Source organism: Schistocerca americana, chromosome 5 (genome assembly GCF_021461395.2).
Source record: "Schistocerca americana isolate TAMUIC-IGC-003095 chromosome 5, iqSchAmer2.1, whole genome shotgun sequence".
Taxonomy (NCBI): domain Eukaryota; kingdom Metazoa; phylum Arthropoda; class Insecta; order Orthoptera; family Acrididae; genus Schistocerca; species Schistocerca americana.
Genome location: NC_060123.1, coordinates 68,631,953 through 68,646,062, shown reverse-complemented (window position 1 = coordinate 68,646,062; position 14,110 = coordinate 68,631,953). Strand labels below are relative to the sequence as shown.

Genomic DNA, 14,110 nt, shown 5'->3' with positions numbered 1-14,110 from the left:
GAACAAAGTTATCTCCATTCAAACATGTGTTTAGCTACCCACCGGCATGCAACATCATCAGTTACTGTCGTGCCGTGTGCAATGCTGCCATTACTGCCGGATCCATTCCGCGCACATGGTGTTCCAGTTGTGTCTAATTTACATGCACAAGTCAGTGTTTCATGTAACATGGACCCCTTACCTCACCTCAGTGGCCCGCCACATGCACTACAGGGATGTTACGCATCAGATACTTACCATGTGGGTGGCATTCTCAACCCCCCCCCCCCCACTTGCGGGGATCCCCGTTTCTGGTCGCTCAACCGCCTGCCACTCCCACAGCACCGCCTGTGTCTGCGCACCGGTCTCTCATCCTCTTCCGGAAACGGGTCGTCTCCATCCAGCACTCATAACTCTCAGTCCAGTTTACGGGGCCCCCTTGTGTGCCGTCCATCTGCCCGTTTCCACGGTACCGTCTGTTCCTGCTGCACCGTGTTTTCGTGCCACACCGTCAACTATGCCAGCTGCTGCTACTACGGATTCGCTCACCTGGTTTAAATCCGGGACCTACTGCGCCGGCCTCTGACTTAACCTCAGTCCAGCCGCTACCTCAGGAGACACCGAAGCTGCTGTGTCATACCCTCATGGCCGCCTGCCGAAGTCACCGCCCTTACACGAGGACAACCCGGCATCGTGGTTCCCACTTGTCAAGCATCTGTTTGAGTTACATCATGTGTCTGACGACAACTCAAAGTTTCTCTGCCTCATCACACACCTCCACGACCACTCGGATTTGATTTGTGACCTGCTCCTTTTGCCGCCACCTCCACCAAAATATGAGTTTGCAAAGAAGACTATAAAGGAACGACTTGCCTGCTTGTCACTAGAGTTAATAATCGAGATTCTCTACGAGGAGCACCTGGGGGAACGCTCCACCTCACAACTCTGGCGCCACCTTAAATTGCTCGTGACCGAACATACTATGCCTGACACCACACTAAGGGCTGTGTGTTCTGCCAAACTACCTACCGATCTACAGATTGATCTATTACCACACTCGTTCGATCCATCGGCTCCCACCTACGCATCGCTGACCAGTTGTATTCGCTGCTGCGGCAACATCAGCCGGTTCATTTCACACCGTTCGCCGGCACAGCCGCCCCTGCATATCGACCTTCAGCCTGCAGAGGCAGGCCTCACTCCGCCGTCACCTTGTCTACTTCTCCTGGCAGTGTTGGTTCACTCTCTCCGCTTTCCGAGCACTCCAGGATTGCCCACGCATCTTATGTACCAGTCTATTTACCGGAACAAATCAATGAGGATAAGCAGTCTCCACTGTCGCAGTCTCCACCTCCTCCTCACCCTTTCTGCTAGTACAACAAAGTGTTCGGCAATGACACCAAGAAATGCAGGTTGCCACACCAACACCCAAACGCCGACTGCAGGAACTAAGAGATGCTGAGTCCTGTAGGGAACCTAACAGGCGTCCTATTACATTACACTCCGTTCACTCGTCTGCCCGGCCAAGTGGTCATCTCTATGTGACTGACACTGCATCAGGTCTAGTTTTTCTGGTTGACACTGGTGCTGACGTGTCGATCATACATACTTCAATGGCTCCACCCGCTTCTTCACAGACGAAGTCACTTCTATGAGCTGTCAAAGTGTTGATGTTACCTATCTCAGGCTCAATAAAGGTTACGGTGACCCCATCTTCTTCTCTACGTTTTCCGTGGACATTCTACATTGCCGACATCGATGAACCGATCCTCGGTATGGATTTTTTGTCTCATTACAAACTATCTCTGAACATCGTACAGGGTTAAGTGCTCCACCATCCTACGAACACTCACATACCATGCACCTGCACCTATGTCCAATGCTCTGTTTCCACTGCAAAACACGATATCATGTGTGAGTGCTCCGCCCTTGCGGGCAACATTGTGACCTGCGTTACCGACCTACTGTCAGAATACGACTCGGCAACGCAACTCCGCCAGGACAACGAGAAGCTCAAACAATCGACATCTACATCCACATCTACATGGATACTCTGCAAATCAGATTCAAGTGCCTGGCAGAGGGTTCATCGAACCACCTTCACAATTCTCTATTATTCCAATCTCGTACAGAGCAAGGAAAGAATGAACACCTATATCTTTCTGTACGAGCTCTGATTTCCCTTATTTTATCGTGGTGTTTGTTCCCCCCCCTATGTAGGTCGGTGTCAACAATATATTTTCGCATTCGGAGGAGAAAGTTGGTGATTGGAATTTCGTGAGAAGATTCCGTCACAATGAAAAACGCCTTTCTTTTAATGATGTACAGTCCAAATCCTGTATCATTTCTGTGACACTCTCTCCCATCTTTTGCAATAATACAAAACATGTTGCCTTTCTTTGAACTTTTTCGATGTACTCCATCAGTCCTATCTGGTAAGGATCCCACACCGTGCAGCAGTATTCTAAAAGAGGATGGACAAGTGTAGTGTAGGCAGTCTCCTTAGTAGGTCTGTTACATTTTCTAAGTGTCCTGTCAATAAAACACAGTCTTTGGCTAGCCTTCCCCACAACATTTTCTATGTGTTTCTTCCAATTTAAGTTGTTCATAATTGTAATACCAAGGTATTTAGTTGAATTTACAGCTTTTAGATTAGACTGATTTATCGTGTAACCGAAGTTTACGAGTTCCCTTTAGCACTAATATGGATTACCTCACACTTTTCATTATTTAGGGTCAACTGCCAATTTTTGCACCATTCAGATACCTTTTCTAAATCTTTTTGCAGTTTGTTTTGATCTTCCGATGACTTTATTAGTGGATAAACGACAGCGTCATCTGCAAACAACCAAAGACAGCTACTCAGATTGTCTCCAAAATCGTTTGTATAGATTGATCTTCCGATGACTTTATTAGTGGATAAACGACAGCGTCATCTGCAAACAACCAAAGACAGCTACTCAGATTGTCTCCAAAATCGTTTGTATAGATAAGGAACAGCAAAGGGCCTATGACACTACCTTGGGGAACGCCAGAAATCACCTCTGTTTTACTCAATGACTTACCATCAATTACTACAAACTGTGACCTCTCTGACAGGAAATCACAAATCCAGTCATATAACTGAGACGATATTCCATAAGCAAGCAATTTCACTATGAGCCGCTTGTGTGTTACAGTGTCAAAAGCTTTCCAGAAATCCAGGAATACGGAATCTATCTGAAATCCCTTGTCAATAGCACTCAACACTTCATGAGAATAAAGAGCTGGTTGTGTTTCACAGGGATGATGTTTTCTAAACCCATGTTGACTGTGTGTCAATATACCGATTTCTTCAAGGTAATTCATAATGTTCTAACACAATATATGTTCTAAAATCTTGCTGCATGTTGACGTTAATGATATAGGCCGGTAATTTAGTGGATTTCTCCTACTACCTTTCTTGAATGTTGTTGTGACCTGTGCAACTTTCCAGTCTTTGGGTACTGATCTTTCGTTGAGCGAATGGTTGTATATGATTGTTAAGTATGGAGCTAATGCATCAGCATACTCCGAAAGGAACCTAATTGGTATATAGTCTGGACCAGAAGACTTGCTCTTATTAAGTGATTTAAGTTGTTTCACTACTCTGAGGATATTTACTTCTACGTTACTCATGTTGGCAGCTGTTCTCGATTCGAATTCTGGAATATTTACTTCGTCTTCCTTTGTGAAGGCATTTCAGAAGGCTGTGTTTAGTAATTCTGCTTTGGCAGCACTGTCTTCGATAGTATCTCCATTGCTATCACGCAGAGAAGGCATTGATTGTTTCTTGCCGCTAACATACTTCACATACGACCAGAATCTGTTTGGATTTTCTACCAGGTTTCGAGACAAAGTTTCATTGTGGAAACTGTTACAAGCATCACACATTGAAGTCCGCACTAAATTTCGAGTTTCTGTAAAAGATTGCCAATCTTGGGGATTTTGCATCTGTTTAAATTTGGCATGTTTGTTTCGTTGTTTCTGCAACAGTGTTCTAACCCGTTTTGTGTACCAAGGAGGATCAGCTCCATCGTTTGTTAATTTATATGGTATAAATCTCTCAACTGCTGCCGATACTATTTCTTTGAATTTAAACCACATCTGGTATATTTGCAATGAGTGGAGATTGTCTCTCAGGAAGGCATCAAGTGAATTTTTATCTGCTTTTTTGAATAGGTATATTTTTCACTTATTTTTTGAGGATTTTGGGATTACAATATTCAATCTCACTACGACAACCCTGTGTTCACTAATCCCTGAATCAGTTTTGATGCTTGTTATTAACTCAGGGTTATTTGTTGCTAAGAGGTCAAGTGTGTTTTCACAACTGTTTACTATTCATGTGGGCTCATGAACTAACTGCTCGAAATAATTTTCAGAGAACGCGTTTAGCACAATTTCGGATTATATTTTATGTGTACCTCTGGAATTAAACACAGGAATTAAACACGTATTTTTGCCAACATATCAAGGGTAAATTGAAGTCACCACCAACTATAATGGTATGAGTCGGATATGTGTTTGAAATAAAACTCAAGTTTTCTTTGAACCTTTCAGCAACAGTATCATCTGAATTGGGGGGTCAGTAAAAGGATCCAATTCCGGTTGTCAACAATGACCTCTGCCCATACTAACTCACAGGAAGTATCTACTTCAATTTCGCGACAAGTTAAACTACTTCTGACAGCAACAAACATGCCACCACCAACCATGTTTAGCCTATCCTTTCGGAACACCGTGAGGTTTTTCGCAAAAATTTCGGCTGAGCTTATATTCAGCTTTGCCAGCTTTCAGTGCCTATAATGATTTGAGCATCAGTGCTTTCTACTAGTGCTTGGAGCTCTGGTACTTTCCCAACACTGCTACGACAGTTTACAACTGTTATAACAATGGTTCCTGTATCTATGTTCTTCCTGTGTTTAGCCTGCACCCTTTGTGACTGTAGCCCTTCTTCTGTTTTCCCGAGACCCTCTGACCTAAAAAACCGCCCAGTCCATGCCACGCAGCCCCTGCTACCCGTGTAGCCGCCTCCTGCGTATAGTGGACACCTGACCTATTCAGCAAAACCCGAAACCCAACCACCCTTTGGCGCAAGTCAAGGAATCTGCAGCCTACACGGTTGCAGAACCGTCTGAGCCGCTGATTCAGGCCCTCCACTTGGCTCTGTACCAGAGGTCCGCAATTGGTCCTGTCAACTATGCTGAAAATGGTCAGCTCTTCTTTCATTCTGCAAGCAAGACTGGCAGCCTTTACCATTTCTGTTAGCCACTCAAAACCAGAGAGAATCTCTTCTGATCCAAAGTGACACACATCCTCGGTACCGACGTGATCAACCACCTGCAGTTGGCTGCACCCTGTGCTCTTCATGGCACCCGGGAGGACCCTTTCCACATCTGGAATGACTCCACCCAGCATGCACATGGAGTGCACATTGGTTTTCTTACCCTTCTTGTCAGCCAAGTCCCTAAGGGGCCCCATAACGCGCCTAACATTGGAGCTCCCAACTACCAATAATCCCACCCTCTGCAATTGCCCGGATCTTGCACACTGAATGGTTTCCTCTGAAACAAGATAGGCGACAGCATCTGGATCAACGACAGTGTCATCCACAGACAGCACCTGGGACCTGTTTGTCGGACAAACCGGGGAGGCCTTACGTGCGGCCACATGGGAAGTCTTTCGCTGCATTGCATCCATTTACAGCAAGCTTGTCACAGCTCGTACCTCGCTTCTGCAACTGCAGTCCATGACGCCACCACCTAAACAAGATTGATCAGCTGAGCCTAGCTCGAACTCTCACCAGGTTAATCCACAAACTTTACTTGCGTGTGACGTTCCAACCCCCCCGTCGCACTCGCCTCATCAAGTGCCGTGTGTTTCAAACAGTGATGCTAATGGCAGTTACGTGCGCATTGCGACCACGTCCACCTCTTGGACAGCTACCGTGCATGTTGATAAACATTCCCTCTCTGTCACATACTGGCCACATGACCCAGCGCCAATTGTGGCCCCACATGTGATGCCAGCACTGCTCTCGCCCACGCCGGTTGTCCAGTGCACGGTTAACAACGGACAGTCGCCGCCCATCCCCTTCACTGGGTGCTGTGTGCGCACCCACCCCCTCCACACAAGCGCACACAGCGCTCCCGTAAGAGACGTGACTTTTGAGTTACCCTTCCCCACTTGCACTGACGGCTACACCTCATCACGCCCTACTCATGCGAATACTCGGTGCCAGGACATAACCAATCTCATGTGCAGTTCTCAGTTTCTTCCATCACTGATGGACCGACACACAAGATAGTTACCACTGCCGGCCCTCTCATTAGGCATAAGGTCCGACGCCTCAACCCTATCAAGTTACGCACGGCCCGGCAGCAGATTAATGAACTTTTGGTGGCAGGTGTTTTGCAACCTTCAGACAGCAACTGGCCTTCACCAATCCACCTTGTCTCCAAACACAACAGATCTTTTCCAATGCGTGGCGATTACAGACGCTTAAACGCTCGTGCCGTCATGGACAATTACCCAGTGCTGAACATCAATGACTTCACACAAATGTTATCGGGCGCCACAATTTTCAGTGTTACTGACCGAAAACGCGCCTACCACCAGATTCCCGTGGTGCCGGAAGACATTCCTAAAATGGCTATTATCACGCCGCTCAGTTTACTCCAATACCACTTCATGCCATTCGCCCTAAAGAATGAGGCACAAACGTGGCAACATTTCATTGATTCTATCTTGTGACAGTTCGAGTTTTGCTTTGCTTATCTGGATGACATTCTCGTTTTTAGCAGCTCAGCAGAAGAACAAGAAAATCATATGTCTTCGATCCTCCAGACCTTGAACTCCAATGGTGTCGAGGTCAACAAAGACAAGAGGGCTACACTGTTTCCTCGGCACCACCAATTACTATCGTTGCCATCTGCCTTCCGCCACCGCTGTTCAGGCACCCCTGATGGACGCGCTATCTGGCAAACAAACTTCCACTATCAAAACCGTCTATTGGACTGCTCCGATGCTAGAGGCCTTCAAGGCTCTGAAGACTTCTTTAGTTCACAATGTGACACTCGCGCACCCTGACCCCTTGGCCGAGTTATTCATCACTACGGATGGCAGCGACATCGCGGTGGGGGCAGTGTTGCAACAACGCAAGGATGACACAGTTTCTCCCCTTCATTTATTCACCAAGAAACTATCTATGGCTCAGAGAAAATATTCTGCATTCGATAGAGAGCTCCTTGCTGTTTACAAGGCGCTCAAACATTTCCGCCCCGATGTCGAGGGATGTTGGTTTTTCATCTTCACCGATCACAAATCACTGGCAGAAGCATTCTGCAACCCACCTGAGGATCCACCCCTTCGACGTTACCGCCACTTCGACCTGGTTTCTCAATTCACAACGGACGTCTGTTACATCAAGGGTGCAGATAACGTTGCTGGGGATTTCTTCTCGTGAATCAGTGCTGTTTTCCGCATCGTTGATCTTTCCTATCTGGCCTCCCTCCAAGCTACTGACGAAGATTCTCAGGCTCTCCTACAAGCCCACAAACATCATTTGTTTTCACAAAGGCTAAATTCCCTGGCATTTCCGACGAGGTGTCGTGTGATTCTTCAACTGGTAACCTACGCCCTTCGCTCCAACCTGGCCTGCGCCAACAGGTTTTTGACGCCCCGCATAATCTAGCCCACCCAGGCATTCAAGCCACCACACATCTCGTGTCAGAACTTTTGTTTGGAAGAATATCAAACGGAACTGTCGAACCTGGGCACGCAGCTGCATCTCTTGCCAGCGCAACAAGATCAGCCGCCACACCTCACCGCCTCTGGGCAAGTTCAACATTCCTGCAGGACATTCCCGCAGGACGATTCTGCCATGTACGTATTGATCTGATAGGGCCTCTTCCTCCTTCGGAGGGCCATAGATATATCTTATCAACCATCGACCGTTTGTCTCGCTGGGTCGAGGCTGTCCCTCTCCCTAACATTACTCCTGAGATGGTAGCCAAGGCTTTCATTGGCTCGTGGATCGTTTGTTTCAGGTGCCCGACCACTATCACCACCGATCAGTGTCGACAGCTCGAATCCTCCCCTTTCACCATCGTCTGCAATATCTGCGGTATTAAAAAAATACACACTACTGCCTACCACCCACAAAGCAATGGGTTGGTGGAGAGATGGCACCACACCCTCAAGATGGCCCTTCGATGCCATGATTGTCTCTGGTCGGAACCTCTCCCATGGGTGTTACTTGGTCTACACTCGACCTATATACCTGACCTACAAGGGACTATATCCCAATTTGTTTTCGGCGAGAATCCGGTCTTACCGGGGGAACTTATTCCTCCCCAGGTTAGTGAGGATCTTCCCCCTCGCCAGATTTCATTAGCCAGATGCGCATGCATTTACTGTCAGGCCGGCCGCCGTCTTATCCGACCACGGTGGCTGGCTGACTATGAAGTGGACCTGCCTCTCGCCTGCACAACCCACCTCGTTCACGATGGAAGTACCTGCGGTGCGCCTGCCTACGCACACGATTTCCACTGACACCGACACCCTCACCCTCGGACATCTGTTGTACTCCTTACTGGAGAAAGTGGGGGGGGGGGGGGGGGCTGTGTGGCATCGACAGTTGATATCGACCATGAAACTTAATGTCTGTGAACCCTAAATGCTCTGTCGATCCTCCATTTTAACTTTACTTTGGTCAGTTCTTTGTTATACTTCATTCTGTACGGACGCAGTATCAAGTGTAAATATATACAAGCTATGACATAGGTGGCAATTAAAGATTTCTATATGCCCATTACTAATCCCTTTCTCATAAATGTGCAGTTTAAGTACGTATTATTGTGATGATATACAAGGGCCCAATTTCTGGTCCCAAGTCAGTCAGTCCACGGCTGATTTTCAGACGAGAAACCTGTGTTGGTTAGAACAACAACAATGCTTCAACTTAACTGTGGAATAAGGGTTGAGCAATTAGGTCGTGTGTAAAAACAATGACAGTGTCTGTTCCATACGTACCTTTCTATTCTTCAAGAATTGTGAATGTTGTTAGGTTTTTACTGCTCATAGATAGTAAACTACTGTAGCAGTATTTGGAGGTTCTGCACACTATTAATGAGGCTTATCAAAAGTTAAACAATAGTGCACTGGCCATATAACTGTGTATTATCCGGGGGTTGTGATCAGTGAAATTGAAGTACTGTGAAACACAATTGTGTACCTGTCACCTACATTATTTACAGTAGTCAGTGTCGGAATCCACAACCAATTTTTCAGCCAGTGTAGCATTGTAGTATGTCGACACCGAGGACAACAAACGAAGAAACAAAGTAGCTGAACCGCTACAAGTTCTTGACCAATTTACTTCAAATGTTTATATGATACTGTACTAAACTTTCAGAGGGCATGGGCTAGATATTTTTTAAATAACAAGGTAAAGGTTTTCTGTTAAAACTGGCAGCAAGAAAGGAAATGCTCTGCAGTGAAAACATCTGGTTTAGTTTTCTTTCTCACAGTCAGTTGTGACTACGATAGTGGTGCATTTAAACCATTAGACAAACTGCTTCTCTAATGTATATTCTTTCTGCTTACATAATTATAATACTTAGCACAAATTGTATATACAACAATGTGTGGTTTCATTTTCTTCCTCACAGGTGGTTTCAATAGAAACCAGAAACGTTGTGTTCACACCTCATTGGCTTGTAATAAGAATACTCCTAAGGAATCTGAATCATCTAATACTTTCTAAGGCTACCTGTCTGCAGGTTACAAGTATGTGAAACACTGTCACTGAAGCTCCTATCCTCGTATATCCAGCAGCTGGGGAGGTATCCCTCATACCCTGCATACCAGTGATCCCAACTGATTTGCCCATTTGTTTTAAGCAACTTCAATTCCCAATCATGGTTTGTTTGCAACAACAATGTACAAGGTTGAGTTCCGAGAGAAGGGGAAGGAAATGACACAGAGAGAGGGGATGAGGAGGAGGAGTATATGGACACAGAGCAGGCAGGAGAAGCTGGAGGAAGATAGAGAGATGGATGGATGGAGGGAGGGAGGGAGGGAGGGAGGGGAGAGAGAGAGAGAGAGAGAGAGAGAGAGAGAGGCCAATGCCATTACCCTGAGCTTGCGGAATAGAACTTTAAAAAATTTATGCGTACACTATAAAATTATTCTGCAACATAACAGAATAAAACAGGGTGCACAACTTAATGGAACAGGAAACTATCTACTAACTCACTCTTATAGGAACATACACTCTCATAATTTTTATAGTAAACCACACTGATGCACAAAACCTCTTGTGGCATTTAGCACTAAAGATGTATCATCATCAAAGTGACACTTTTGCACTAACTAAGCAAATAAGTCATGAAACATACTACTCCTACTTGGGTCTTCTGTATTTCCTCCATTAATCCCATATGGTGACAGTTACACACTTATGAGCAATACTGATAATACCCGTGGTCTAGGGGTAGCGTCTCTGATTCATAATCAAAACGTCTTCGGTCCCGGGTTCGATCCCCGCCACTGCCTAAATTTTGATAAATAATCAGCATTGGCGGCTGAAGACTTCCGGCATAAGAAGTCAGCCTCATTCTGCCAACGGCGTTGTCAAAGAGGGCGGAGGAGCGGATAGAGGTTCAGGGCACTCTCTTGTCCTAGGGGTGGGAAATTGCCCCTAAAGGCGGAAGAATCAGCAATGATCAACGACATGAGGATGCAGAAGGCAATGGAAACCACTGCATTAAAGACACGTAACGTGTATCCACAGAACATGTGGCCTGTAATTGAAGAAGTGTCATGATGATCTCTCCATTGGCAAAAGATTCCGGAATAGTCCCCCATTCGGATCTCCGGGAGGGGACTGCCAAGGGGGACATTACCATGAGAAAAAGATTGAATAATCAATGAAAGGATAACGTTCTACGAGTCAGGGCATGGAATGTCAGAAGCTCGAACGTGGTAGGGAAACTATAAAATCTGAAAAGGGAAATGCAAAGGCTCAATCTAGATATAGTAGGGGTCAGTGAAGTGAAGTGGAAGGAAGACAAGGATTTCTGGTCAGATGAGTATCGGGTAATATCAACAGCAGCAGAAAATGGTATAACAGGTGTAGGATTCGTTATGAATAGGAAGGTAGGGCAGAGGGTGTGTTACTGTGAACAGTTCAGTGACCGGGTTGTTCTAATCAGAATCGACAGCAGACCAACACCGACAACGATAGTTCAGGTATACATGCCGACGTCACAAGCTGAAGATGAACAGATAGAGAAAGCGTATGAGGATATTGAAAGGGTAATGCAGTATGTAAAGGGGGACGAAAATCTAATAGTCATGGGCGACTGGAATGCAGTTGTAGGGGAAGGAGTAGAAGAAGAGGTTACAGGAGAATATGGGCTTGGGACAAGGAATGAAAGAGGAGAAAGACTAATTGAGTTCTGTAACAAGTTTCAGCTAGTAATAGCGAATACCCTGTTCAAGAATCACAAGAGGAGGAGGTATACTTGGACAAGGCCGGGAGATACGGGAAGATTTCAATTAGATTACATCATGGTCAGACAGAGATTCCGAAATCAGATACTGGATTGTAAGGCGTACCCAGGAGCAGATATGGACTCAGATCACAATATAGTAGTGATGAAGAGTAGGCTGAAGTTCAAGACATTAGTCACGAAGAATCAATACACAAAGAAGTGGGATAAGGAAGTACTAAGGAATGACGAGATACGTTTGAAGTTCTCTAACGCTATAGATACAGCAATAAGGAATAGCGCAGTAGGCAGTACAGTTGAAGAGGAATGGACATCTCTAAAAAGGGCCACCACAGAAGTTGGGAAGGAAAACATAGGTACAAAGAAGGTAGCTGCGAAGAAACCATGGGTAACAGAAGAAATACTTCAGTTGATTGATGAAAGGAGGAAGTACAAATATGTTCTGGGAAAATCAGGAATACAGAAATACAAGTTGCTGAGGAATGAAATAAATAGGAAGTGCAGGGAAGCTAAGACGAAATGGCTGCAGGAAAAATGTGAAGACATCGAAAAAGATATGATTGTTGGAAGGACAGACTCAGCATACAGGAAAGTCAAAACAACCTTTGGTGACATTAAAAGCAACGGTGGTAACATTAAGAGTGCAACAGGAATTCCACTGTTAAATGCAGAGGAGAGAGCAGATAGGTGGAAAGAATACATTGAAAGCCTCTATGAGGGTGAAGATTTGTCTGATGTGATAGAAGAAGAAGCAGGAGTTGATTTAGAAGAGATAGGGGATCCAGTATTAGAATCAGAATTTAAAAGAGCTTTGGAGGACTTAAGGTCAAATAAGGCAGAAGGGATAGATAACATTCCATCAGAATTTCTAAAATCATTGGGGGAAGTGGCAACAAAACGACTATTCACGTTGGTGTGTAGAATATATGAGTCTGGCGATATACCATCTGACTTTCGGAAAAGCATCATCCACACAATTCCGAAGACAGCAAGAGCTGACAAGTGCGAGAATTATCGCACAATCAGCTTAACAGCTCATGCATCAAAGCTGCTTACAAGAATAATATACAAAAGAATGGAAAAGAAAATTGAGAATGCGCTAGGTGACGATCAGTTTGGCTTTAGGAAAAGTAAAGGGACAAGAGAGGCAATTCTGACGTTACGGCTAATAATGGAAGCAAGGCTAAAGAAAAATCAAGACACTTTCATAGGATTTGTTGACCTGGAAAAAGCATTCGACAATATAAAATGGTGCAAGCTGTTCGAGATTCTGAAAAAGGTAGGGGTAAGCTATAGGGAGAGACGGGTCATATACAATATGTACAACAACCAAGAGGGAATAATAAGAGTGGACGATCAAGAATGAAGTGCTCGTATTAAGAAGGGTGTAAGACAAGGCTGTAGCCTTTCGCCCCTACTCTTCAATCTGTACATCGAGGAAGCAATGATGGAAATAAAAGAAAGGTTCAGGAGTGGAATTAAAATACAAGGTGAAAGGATATCAAGGATACGATTCACTGATGACATTGCTATCCTCAGTGAAAGTGAAGAAGAATTAAATGATATGCTGAACGGAATGAGCAGTCTAATGAGTACACAGTATGGTTTGAGAGTAAATTGGAGAAAGATGAAGGTAATGAGAAGTAGTAGAAATGAGAACAGCGAGAAGCTTAACATCGGGATTGATGGTCACGAATTCAATGAAGTTAAGGAATTCTGCTACCTAGGCAGTAAAATAACCAATGACGGATGGAGCAAGGAGGACATCAAAAGGAGACTCGCTATGGCAAAAAAGGCATTTCTGGCCAAGAGAAGTCTATTAATATCAAATACCGGCCTTAACTTGAGGAAGAAATTTCTGAGGATGTACGTCTGGAGTACAGCATTGTATGGTAGTGAAACATGGACTGTGGGAAAACCGGAACAGAAGAGAATCGAAGCATGTGAGATGTGGTGCTATAGACGAATGTTGAAAATTAGGTGGACTGATAAGGTAAGGAATGAGGAGGTTCTACGCAGAATCGGAGAGGAAAGGAATATGTGGAAAACACTGATAAGGAGAAGGGACAGGATGATAGGACGTCTGCTAAGACATGAGGGAATGACTTCCATGGTACTAGAGGGATCTGTAGAGGGCAAAAGCTGTAGAGGAAGACAGAGATTGGAAAACGTCAAGCAAATAATTGAGGACGTAGGTTGCAAGCGCTACTCTGAGATGAAGAGGTTAGCACAGGAAAGGAATTCGTGGCAGGCCGCATCAAACCAGTCAGTAGACTGATGAAAAAAAAAAAAAAAAAAAGAGCAATACTCAAATATCGGTCAAACGAGGTTTCTGTAAGCTGGTCAAACGAGGTTTCTGTAAGCTACCAGTTTCTGCACCAAGGATCAATCTTCTATGGGCCTTCTTGAATTTTTCTAAGACTTTCTGGCCGCATGACCTATGTACATACAACAGCATCATCTGCAAACAGCATTAGGGGCCTTCTAATATTATCATAATAGTCCTGTAACACTCCCATGGGGTATGCCCAAAGCTCCTTTTCAATATGAATACTTCTTCAATTAATGACAACACACTGGTGTTCTCTCGGTTA

At 45.0% G+C, this 14,110-nt stretch overlaps 1 protein-coding gene across 1 annotated transcript in view; it reads right to left on the bottom strand.

The window, feature by feature from the left end:
• The window catches only part of LOC124615697 (putative ribosome-binding factor A, mitochondrial), a 69,129-nt gene that overhangs the window by 9,398 nt on the left and 45,621 nt on the right, over positions 1-14,110 (bottom strand). The window lies entirely within an intron of this gene.